Raw genomic sequence first — 11,179 nt, forward strand, 5'->3', positions numbered from 1 at the left:
TTGAAGGAGTCAGTAGATCATCAAACACAGAGATGTTTCTTGAAGGAGTCAGTAGATCATCAAACACAGATGTTTCTTGAAGGAGTCAGTAGATCATCAAACACAGATGTTTCTTGAAGGAGTCAGTAGATCATCAAACACAGATGTTTCTTGAAGGAGTCAGTAGATCATCAAACACAGATGTTTCTTGAAGGAGTCAGTAGATCATCAAACACAGAGATGTTTCTTGAAGGAGTCAGTAGATCATCAAACACAGATGTTTCTTGTAGGAGTCAGTAGATCATCAAACACAGATGTTTCTTGAAGGAGTCAGTAGATCAGCAAACACAGATGTTTCTTGAAGGAGTCAGTAGATCATCAAACACAGATGTTTCTTGAAGGAGTCAGTAGATCATCAAACAGAGATGTTTCTTGAAGGAGTCAGTAGATCATCAAACACAGATGTTTCTTGAAGGAGTCAGTAGATCATCAAACACACATGTTTCTTGAAGGAGTCAGTAGATCATCAAACACACAGATGTTTCTTGAAGGAGTCAGTAGATCATCAAACACACAGATGTTTCTTGAAGGAGTCAGTAGATCATCAAACACAGATGTTTCTTGAAGGAGTCAGTAGATCATCAAACACAGATGTTTCTTGAAGGAGTCAGTAGATCATCAAACACAGATGTTTCTTGAAGGAGTCAGTAGATCATCAAACACAGATGTTTCTTGAAGGAGTCAGTAGATCATCAAACACAGATGTTTCTTGAAGGAGTCAGTAGATCATCAAACACAGATGTTTCTTGAAGGAGTCAGTAGATCATCAAACACAGATGTTTCTTGATGGAGTCAGTAGATCATCAAACAGAGATGTTTCTTGAAGGAGTCAGTAGATCATCAAACACAGATGTTTCTTGAAGGAGTCAGTAGATCATCAAACACACATGTTTCTTGAAGGAGTCAGTAGATCATCAAACACACAGATGTTTCTTGAAGGAGTCAGTAGATCATCAAACACACAGATGTTTCTTGAAGGAGTCAGTAGATCATCAAACACAGATGTTTCTTGAAGGAGTCAGTAGATCATCAAACACACAGATGTTTCTTGAAGGAGTCAGTAGATCATCAAACACAGATGTTTCTTGAAGGAGTCAGTAGATCATCAAACACAGATGTTTCTTGAAGGAGTCAGTAGATCATCAAACACAGATGTTTCTTGAAGGAGTCAGTAGATCATCAAACACACAGATGTTTCTTGAAGGAGTCAGTAGATCATCAAACACACAGATGTTTCTTGAAGGAGTCAGTAGATCATCAAACACACAGATGTTTCTTGAAGGAGTCAGTAGATCATCAAACACAGATGTTTCTTGAAGGAGTCAGTAGATCATCAAACACAGATGTTTCTTGAAGGAGTCAGTAGATCATCAAACACAGATGTTTCTTGAAGGAGTCAGTAGATCATCAAACACAGATGTTTCTTGAAGGAGTCAGTAGATCATCAAACACAGATGTTTCTTGAAGGAGTCAGTAGATCATCAAACACAGATGTTTCTTGAAGGAGTCAGTAGATCATCAAACACAGATGTTTCTTGAAGGAGTCAGTAGATCATCAAACACAGATGTTTCTTGAAGGAGTCAGTAGATCATCAAACACAGATGTTTCTTGAAGGAGTCAGTAGATCATCAAACACAGATGTTTCTTGAAGGAGTCAGTAGATCATCAAACACAGATGTTTCTTGAAGGAGTCAGTAGATCATCAAACACAGAGATGTTTCTTGAAGGAGTCAGTAGATCATCAAACACAGATGTTTCTTGAAGGAGTCAGTAGATCATCAAACACAGATGTTTCTTGAAGGAGTCAGTAGATCATCAAACACAGAGATGGTTCCAAAGCTTAGGAGCAACAGTCTGGAAGGATTTCTCTCCTCTGGTCCTGAAGTTCAGGAACCATCAGTAGATTCTGATCCACAGACCTCAGAGCCCGAGCTGGGGTGTAAGTCTGGATCAGATCACTGATGGAAGGTCTGACCATGAATAGATCTGAAAGTAAGAACCAGAATTTTAAAATGATCCTGAAAGAAACTGGCAGCCAGTGAAGAGTTTGAAGGAGAAATGTGAGTTCTTCTACTAGAGCGGCCAGTGAAGAGTTTGAAGGAGAAATGTGAGTTCTTCTACTAGAGCGGCCAGTGAAGAGTTTGAAGGAGAAATGTGAGTTCTTCTACTAGAGCAGCCAGTGAAGAGTTTGAAGGAGAAATGTGAGTTCTTCTACTAGAGCAGCCAGTGAAGAGTTTGAAGGAGAAATGTGAGTTCTTCTACTAGAGCAGCCAGTGAAGAGTTTGAAGGAGAAATGTGAGTTCTTCTACTAGAGCAGCCAGTGAAGAGTTTGAAGGAGAAATGTGAGTTCTTCTACTAGAGCGGCTCAGAATTCTGGCTGCAGAGTTTGGTATGAACTGCAGTCGTGTTGTGTGTGTATGTATATATATATGTATAGTGTCTTTTTGGAGATGATAATTAACAAGGTTATTAGTTATCCCTTGTGTTGTCCCCAGGTCAAGTTGACCCGAAGGTCCGAAAAACAAATGTGTTTGTGGTATCATTTGTGTTATCTCCAGGTCAAGGTGACCCAAAGGTCCGAAAAAAAAGGTGTTTGTAATATCCCTTGTGCTATCTCCAGGTCAAGGTGACCCAAAGGTCCGAAAAAAAGGTGTTTGTAATATCCCTTGTGCTATCTCCGGGTCAAGTTGACACCAAAGGTCCGAAAACAAATGTGTTTGTGATATCCCTTGTGCTATCTCCGGGTCAAGTTGACACCAAAGGTCCGAAAACAAATGTGTTTGTAATATCCCTTGTGCTATCTCCGGGTCAAGTTGACACCAAAGGTCCGAAAACAAATGTGTTTGTAATATCCCTTGTGCTATATCCAGGTCAAGGTGACACCAAAGGCCTGAAAACAAATGTGTTTGTAATATCCCTTGCGCTATCTTCAGGTCAAGGTGACACCAAAGGCCTGAAAGCAAATGTAGTTTTGGTATCCCTTGTGTTATCTCTGGTCATCGTCTGGCCGTCGTCAACAACCTCCACCACTGCATATGTATTTATGGAAGCCAGGGAGGTCGTTGACCTTTGACCCAGAGACGACAAAAGGGATGTCAGTGAAGACATTAATGATGTCATTAATGATGTCATCTCTTGAGTCAGGATTCTTATTGGTGGATTCAAATGTCAAAAGATATGAATTCATCATTTGTTTCTTCCAGATGTTTCACCAGATCATTGTCACTGGTCTGTGGTTCAGTCGTAAGTGAATCTTTAAAGTTAAGTCATGTTAAGTGTTTTTGAGAATATGACGCACAAGTACAAGTGTGATCTCACATGTTTTTATTTGCTGTTAATATCAACATATTAACGTAAGTGAAGTATCTTCCACAGCGTCTCTTGAAGCTTGAAGTGAGTTTCAATCAAATATTTATCACATAATAAATAACCAAAAAGACCCAGATTTTCTTTTCTACCCCCAAAAAAATCCTCCTGATGCCTTTTAAACCATTAGAGTCGAACACATCAGACTAAACTTTTGAACTCAACAATATCTATGCAAATTTAAATTTTTGAATAAAAGTTAAAGAGTTACCACAATAAAAAACACTAATTCATATGTTACTTAATTTAATTTATCTTTTACTTTTAGACAACAAAACACACTCGTCTTTAAATATTGTATTTAGAAATGTTTTGAATACATAAAACACTTTTGGTACATTTCGTCAAAACATCTGAACATCTTGACGAAGTCGTAACTATTTTAATTTGTTTTCAAACCAAAATATGTCCAAACATCAGCTTTAAAAGCTGCTTGACTCACTGTATCCTCTCATCCTCAGTCATCGCTGTGTCCTCTCGTCCTCAGTCATCGCTTTATCCTCTCGTCCTCACTCTACTGTGTCCTCTCGTCCTCAGTCATCGCTGTGTCCTCTCGTCCTCAGTCATCGCTTTATCCTCTCGTCCTCACTCTACTGTGTCCTCTCGTCCTCAGTCATCGCTGTATCCTCTCGTCCTCACTCTACTGTGTCCTCTCGTCCTCAGTCATCAATGTATCCTCTCGTCCTCAGTCTACTGTAGCCTCTCTTCCTCAGTCATCACTGTATCCTCTCGTCCTCACTCTACTGTATCCTCTCGTCCTCAGTCATCACTGTATCCTCTCGTCCTCACTCTACTGTATCCTCTCGTCCTCAGTCATCACTGTATCCTTTCGTCCTCACTCTACTGTATCCTCTCTTCCTCAGTCATCACTGTATCCTCTCGTCCTCACTCTACTGTATCCTCTCGTCCTCAGTCATCACTGTATCCTTTCGTCCTCACTCTACTGTATCCTCTCGTCCTCAGTCATCACTGTATCCTTTCGTCCTCACTCTACTGTATCCTCTCTTCCTCAGTCATCACTGTATCCTCTCGTCCTCAGTCTACTGTATCCTCTCGTCCTCAGTCATCACTGTATCCTTTCGTCCTCACTCTACTGTGTCCTCTCTTCCTCAGTCATCACTGTATCCTCTCGTCCTCACTCTACTGTATCCTCTCGTCCTCAGTCATCACTGTATCCTTTCGTCCTCACTCTACTGTGTCCTCTCTTCCTCAGTCATCACTGTATCCTCTCGTCCTCACTCTACTGTATCCTCTCGTCCTCAGTCATCACTGTATCCTCTCGTCCTCACTCTACTGTATCCTCTCGTCCTCAGTCATCACTGTATCCTCTCGTCCTCACTCTACTGTATCCTCTCGTCCTCAGTCATCACTGTATCCTCTCGTCCTCACTCTACTGTGTCCTCTCGTCCTCAGTCATCACTGTATCCTCTCGTCCTCAGTCTACTGTATCCTCTCTTCCTCAGTCATCACTGTATCCTCTCGTCCTCAGTCTACTGTATCCTCTCTTCCTCAGTCATCACTGTATCCTCTCGTCCTCAGTCTACTGTATCCTCTCTTCCTCAGTCATCACTGTATCCTCTCGTCCTCAGTCATCACTGTATCCTCTCGTCCTCAGTCATCACTGTATCCTCTCTTCCTCAGTCATCACTGTATCCTCTCGTCCTCACTCTACTGTGTCCTCTCGTCCTCAGTCATCACTGTATCCTCTCGTCCTCAGTCATCACTGTATCCTCTCGTCCTCACTCTACTGTATCCTCCGTCCTCGGTCATCACTGTATCCTCTCGTCCTCACTCTACTGTATCCTCTCGTCCTCAGTCATCACTGTATCCTCTCGTCCTCACTCTACTGTATCCTCTCGTCCTCAGTCATCACTGTATCCTTTCGTCCTCACTCTACTGTATCCTCTCTTCCTCAGTCATCACTGTATCCTCTCGTCCTCACTCTACTGTATCCTCTCGTCCTCAGTCATCACTGTATCCTCTCGTCCTCAGTCTACTGTATCCTCTCGTCCTCAGTCATCACTGTATCCTCTCGTCCTCACTCTACTGTATCCTCTCGTCCTCGGTCATCACTGTATCCTCTCGTCCTCAGTCTACTGTGTCCTCTCGCCCTCAGTCATCACTGTATCCTCTCGTCCTCACTCTACTGTATCCTCTCGTCCTCAGTCATCACTGTATCCTCTCGTCCTCACTCTACTGTATCCTCTCGTCCTCAGTCATCACTGTATCCTCTCGTCCTCAGTCTACTGTATCCTCTCGTCCTCGGTCATCACTGTATCCTCTCGTCCTCACTCTACTGTATCCTCTCTTCCTCAGTCATCACTGTATCCTCTCGTCCTCACTCTACTGTATCCTCTCGTCCTCGGTCATCACTGTATCCTCTCGTCCTCACTCTACTGTGTCCTCTCGTCCTCAGTCATCACTGTATCCTCTCGTCCTCACTCTACTGTATCCTCTCGTCCTCGGTCATCACTGTATCCTCTCGTCCTCACTCTACTGTATCCTCTCGTCCTCGGTCATCACTGTATCCTCTCGTCCTCACTTTACTGTATCCTCTCGTCCTCAGTCATCACTGTATCCTCTCGTCCTCACTCTACTGTGTCCTCTCGTCCTCAGTCATCACTGTATCCTCTCGTCCTCACTCTACTGTGTCCTCTCGTCCTCAGTCATCGCTGTATCCTCTCGTCCTCACTCTACTGTGTCCTCTCGTCCTCAGTCATCAATGTATCCTCTCGTCCTCAGTCTACTGTAGCCTCTCTTCCTCAGTCATCACTGTATCCTCTCGTCCTCACTCTACTGTATCCTCTCGTCCTCAGTCATCACTGTATCCTCTCGTCCTCACTCTACTGTATCCTCTCGTCCTCAGTCATCACTGTATCCTTTCGTCCTCACTCTACTGTATCCTCTCTTCCTCAGTCATCACTGTATCCTCTCGTCCTCACTCTACTGTATCCTCTCGTCCTCAGTCATCACTGTATCCTTTCGTCCTCACTCTACTGTATCCTCTCGTCCTCAGTCATCACTGTATCCTTTCGTCCTCACTCTACTGTATCCTCTCTTCCTCAGTCATCACTGTATCCTCTCGTCCTCAGTCTACTGTATCCTCTCGTCCTCAGTCATCACTGTATCCTTTCGTCCTCACTCTACTGTGTCCTCTCTTCCTCAGTCATCACTGTATCCTCTCGTCCTCACTCTACTGTATCCTCTCGTCCTCAGTCATCACTGTATCCTTTCGTCCTCACTCTACTGTGTCCTCTCTTCCTCAGTCATCACTGTATCCTCTCGTCCTCACTCTACTGTATCCTCTCGTCCTCAGTCATCACTGTATCCTCTCGTCCTCACTCTACTGTATCCTCTCGTCCTCAGTCATCACTGTATCCTCTCGTCCTCACTCTACTGTATCCTCTCGTCCTCAGTCATCACTGTATCCTCTCGTCCTCACTCTACTGTGTCCTCTCGTCCTCAGTCATCACTGTATCCTCTCGTCCTCAGTCTACTGTATCCTCTCTTCCTCAGTCATCACTGTATCCTCTCGTCCTCAGTCTACTGTATCCTCTCTTCCTCAGTCATCACTGTATCCTCTCGTCCTCAGTCTACTGTATCCTCTCTTCCTCAGTCATCACTGTATCCTCTCGTCCTCAGTCATCACTGTATCCTCTCGTCCTCAGTCATCACTGTATCCTCTCTTCCTCAGTCATCACTGTATCCTCTCGTCCTCACTCTACTGTGTCCTCTCGTCCTCAGTCATCACTGTATCCTCTCGTCCTCAGTCATCACTGTATCCTCTCGTCCTCACTCTACTGTATCCTCCGTCCTCGGTCATCACTGTATCCTCTCGTCCTCACTCTACTGTATCCTCTCGTCCTCAGTCATCACTGTATCCTCTCGTCCTCACTCTACTGTATCCTCTCGTCCTCAGTCATCACTGTATCCTTTCGTCCTCACTCTACTGTATCCTCTCTTCCTCAGTCATCACTGTATCCTCTCGTCCTCACTCTACTGTATCCTCTCGTCCTCAGTCATCACTGTATCCTCTCGTCCTCAGTCTACTGTATCCTCTCGTCCTCAGTCATCACTGTATCCTCTCGTCCTCACTCTACTGTATCCTCTCGTCCTCGGTCATCACTGTATCCTCTCGTCCTCAGTCTACTGTGTCCTCTCGCCCTCAGTCATCACTGTATCCTCTCGTCCTCACTCTACTGTATCCTCTCGTCCTCAGTCATCACTGTATCCTCTCGTCCTCACTCTACTGTATCCTCTCGTCCTCAGTCATCACTGTATCCTCTCGTCCTCAGTCTACTGTATCCTCTCGTCCTCGGTCATCACTGTATCCTCTCGTCCTCACTCTACTGTATCCTCTCTTCCTCAGTCATCACTGTATCCTCTCGTCCTCACTCTACTGTATCCTCTCGTCCTCGGTCATCACTGTATCCTCTCGTCCTCACTCTACTGTATCCTCTCGTCCTCGGTCATCACTGTATCCTCTCGTCCTCACTCTACTGTGTCCTCTCGTCCTCGGTCATCACTGTATCCTCTCGTCCTCACTCTACTGTATCCTCTCGTCCTCGGTCATCACTGTATCCTCTCGTCCTCACTCTACTGTGTCCTCTCGTCCTCAGTCATCACTGTATCCTCTCGTCCTCACTCTACTGTATCCTCTCGTCCTCGGTCATCACTGTATCCTCTCGTCCTCACTCTACTGTATCCTCTCGTCCTCGGTCATCACTGTATCCTCTCGTCCTCACTCTACTGTATCCTCTCGTCCTCACTCTACTGTATCCTCTCGTCCTCAGTCATCACTGTATCCTCTCGTCCTCACTCTACTGTGTCCTCTCGTCCTCAGTCATCACTGTATCCTCTCGTCCTCACTCTACTGTATCCTCTCTTCCTCAGTCATCACTGTATCCTCTCGTCCTCACTCTACTGTATCCTCTCTTCCTCAGTCATCACTGTATCCTCTCGTCCTCACTCTACTGTATCCTCTCGCCCTCAGTCATCACTGTATCCTCTCGTCCTCAGTCATCACTGTATCCTCTCGTCCTCACTCTACTGTATCCTCTCGTCCTCGGTCATCACTGTATCCTCTCGTCCTCACTCTACTGTATCCTCTCGTCCTCAGTCATCACTGTATCCTCTCGTCCTCAGTCATCACTGTATCCTCTCGTCCTCACTCTACTGTATCCTCTAATCCTCAGTCATCGCCGGGATCTTATTGGGTTTCCTTTTTCTAGCTTTAACTGCACAGGTTGTAACAACAGCTGGCGTCTAGTGGCGGGAAATTAAATTGCAACACAAAAATGTTACAAATGCATAAATATTAGCTTCTTACTTGTAAATGAAAAATCGAATTATTTAATTTTGAACACATTTCATTGAACTTTAAACTAAAAAAGAATTAAGTTGAAAAAAATAATGTAATTTAATTTTTTTTTTTAATTAATATTTTTTTTTAAATTAATACGATGCTGTCGAATATCGATAGATTATCGGGAGAAATATCACGATATATCGCCTTATCAATATTTTTTAACACCCCTAGAGTTGGCTTTTTAGGAGGAATTCCCAACCGTGAAACACTGGTTTTACACCATTTACTTTCAAAGATGAATTTTTAATTATACTTATTAAATAGATGAATGAAATCACAGATATGTCAGTGACTAGAAAACACAAAATGTTTCTGCTTCTCGTCCGTTACAGTTGATATTTTATTTATTTAATTTCCTCCTTCCTAAGATCTTAACCTACCATTTTGTCAGGATTAAGTTAAACATTTGAGGTCCTGAAGTTGAGGTGCAGGAAGAAGACGCTGAACTTAGTTTGACCCTCAGAGCTTCTCCTCCAGATCTTCTATCACATTAGTGTCGCTGGCTTCAATAATTCAGCAGAAGAAGAAGTTCTGACGTCGTAATGAGCTGAAGGTCGAACAGATGATCAGAGAGTCGAACCCATGATTCATGTTGACGTTGATGGATTCGTGTCGTAATGAGAACGAGGAGAAAACCTTGAATAATACGCATTTAAACTATATTAATTTATACTTATTATATATTCTTATTGTTATTTTGATTACAGGTGTTTTTGCTTAAACTGGTGCAACATCACAGTATAATTATTTTAAGAATCTTGTCTAATTCATGGTGAAATATAAGGGAAGTCAATATGTCAACTTTTACTGTATTTGTTGTAGCTCATACTTATTTAATAAAAGTGACAAATGTTGACAAAAAGAAAGAAATCTGCATAAACGCATTTGTCAATGTAAGTAAGTAAGTAATTTGTATTTATAGAGCGCTTTTCCAGACCAGGGTCACAAAGCGCTTAAACAATCAAAACAATACTCAATGAAGTATATACTTTAAAGGTCAAGATAACATTGAGATACGTGAAATATATGAAATGCCTCCCTACCCTGAAATAAATATATTTTATCAATAAAAAGTTTATTACGCAAATCAAAAAAAGAAAAACATTAAAATGTAAATAAAAATAGATCTAAATTAATAAGGTAAATCGAATGGTATATACTGTATATATATATATATATATAAATATATTTCACAGGATGTTAATAATTAGCTAGTAGCTTAGCTTTAGCTTTGGCTAAACTGCTTTTGACTAAGTCAATAGGAGAACTATTTTCACAGGATTTTAGCAATTAGCTAGTTACCTAGCTTAGCTTTAGCTAAACTGCTTTTGACTAGGACAATAGGATAACTATTTTCACTGGAAGTAAGCTGTTTGCTAGTAGACTAAGACAATAGAACTATTTTCAAAGGAAGTTAGCAATTAGCTAGAAGCCTAGGTTAGCTTTATCGTTGGCTCGACTGCTTTTGACTAAGACAATAGGAGAACTATTTTCACAGAAATTCAACGATTAGCTAGTAGCCTAGCTTAGCTTTGTCTAAACTGCTTTTGACTAAGATAATAGGATAACTATTTTTACAGAGAATATACAGTGGCTATATATATATTTATATATATATATATATATATATATATATGTTTGTGGGTGTATACTGTACATATATACTGTATCCTCTCGTCCTCAGTCATTACTGGGATCGCGCTAACTTTCATTCTTCCTTTATTTTTTATATACAATATAACGCATAAAATAAATAAATACATTCATTAATGAGGTGATGTTGATATAAAATAAATAAATAATAAAATAAAATGATATCTTAGTATTAACCTATTTTTAGAAAAAGAAAGGTCAAAGGTGGACGCATCATAGAATGAGGATTCAAACCTGTCAACACAATCAAAAACTGTGTTTCCTGAAGTGTTTTCTCATCTTTCTAAGATCATTAACATAAAATAAAAATCACCAACAGCAGCTTCTAATAAGTCCTGCTGTCGTCTATTTAAAAAAAATGTGTTTCCAGGACATAAAACAAAGAGAAACGTGTCAAAGACAATTTGAATAACAATAAAAACGGTGCAAATCAAAGTCTCCATAACAAACAATAATCATCATTGTTTCGTCTTCAATCATCTTGTTCACAGACTCTTCACTCAAGTGCTTCAAATACCTTTAGTTCACAAATGTTGAATAATGTGCGTCATTGATCTAAAGAAAGTGGATCAAAACCTGAACTAGAGAAAGAACTTGTGGTGTCGGAGCAGAAATCTCAACCTCACTCTAGCCTCAGGGTCCGAGTCAGCACAAAAGTTTCAACGAAAACTCTTAAACTGCTCAATTATTGATGCGTTTATAAAATTCACTCGCAAGCTGTTGTGTGTCCTGGATAGAATATACGATACTTT

The sequence above is a fragment of the Callionymus lyra genome, chromosome 12 (assembly GCF_982586985.1).
Source record: "Callionymus lyra chromosome 12, fCalLyr1.hap1.1, whole genome shotgun sequence".
In the NCBI taxonomy this organism is placed as follows: Eukaryota; Metazoa; Chordata; class Actinopteri; order Syngnathiformes; family Callionymidae; genus Callionymus; species Callionymus lyra.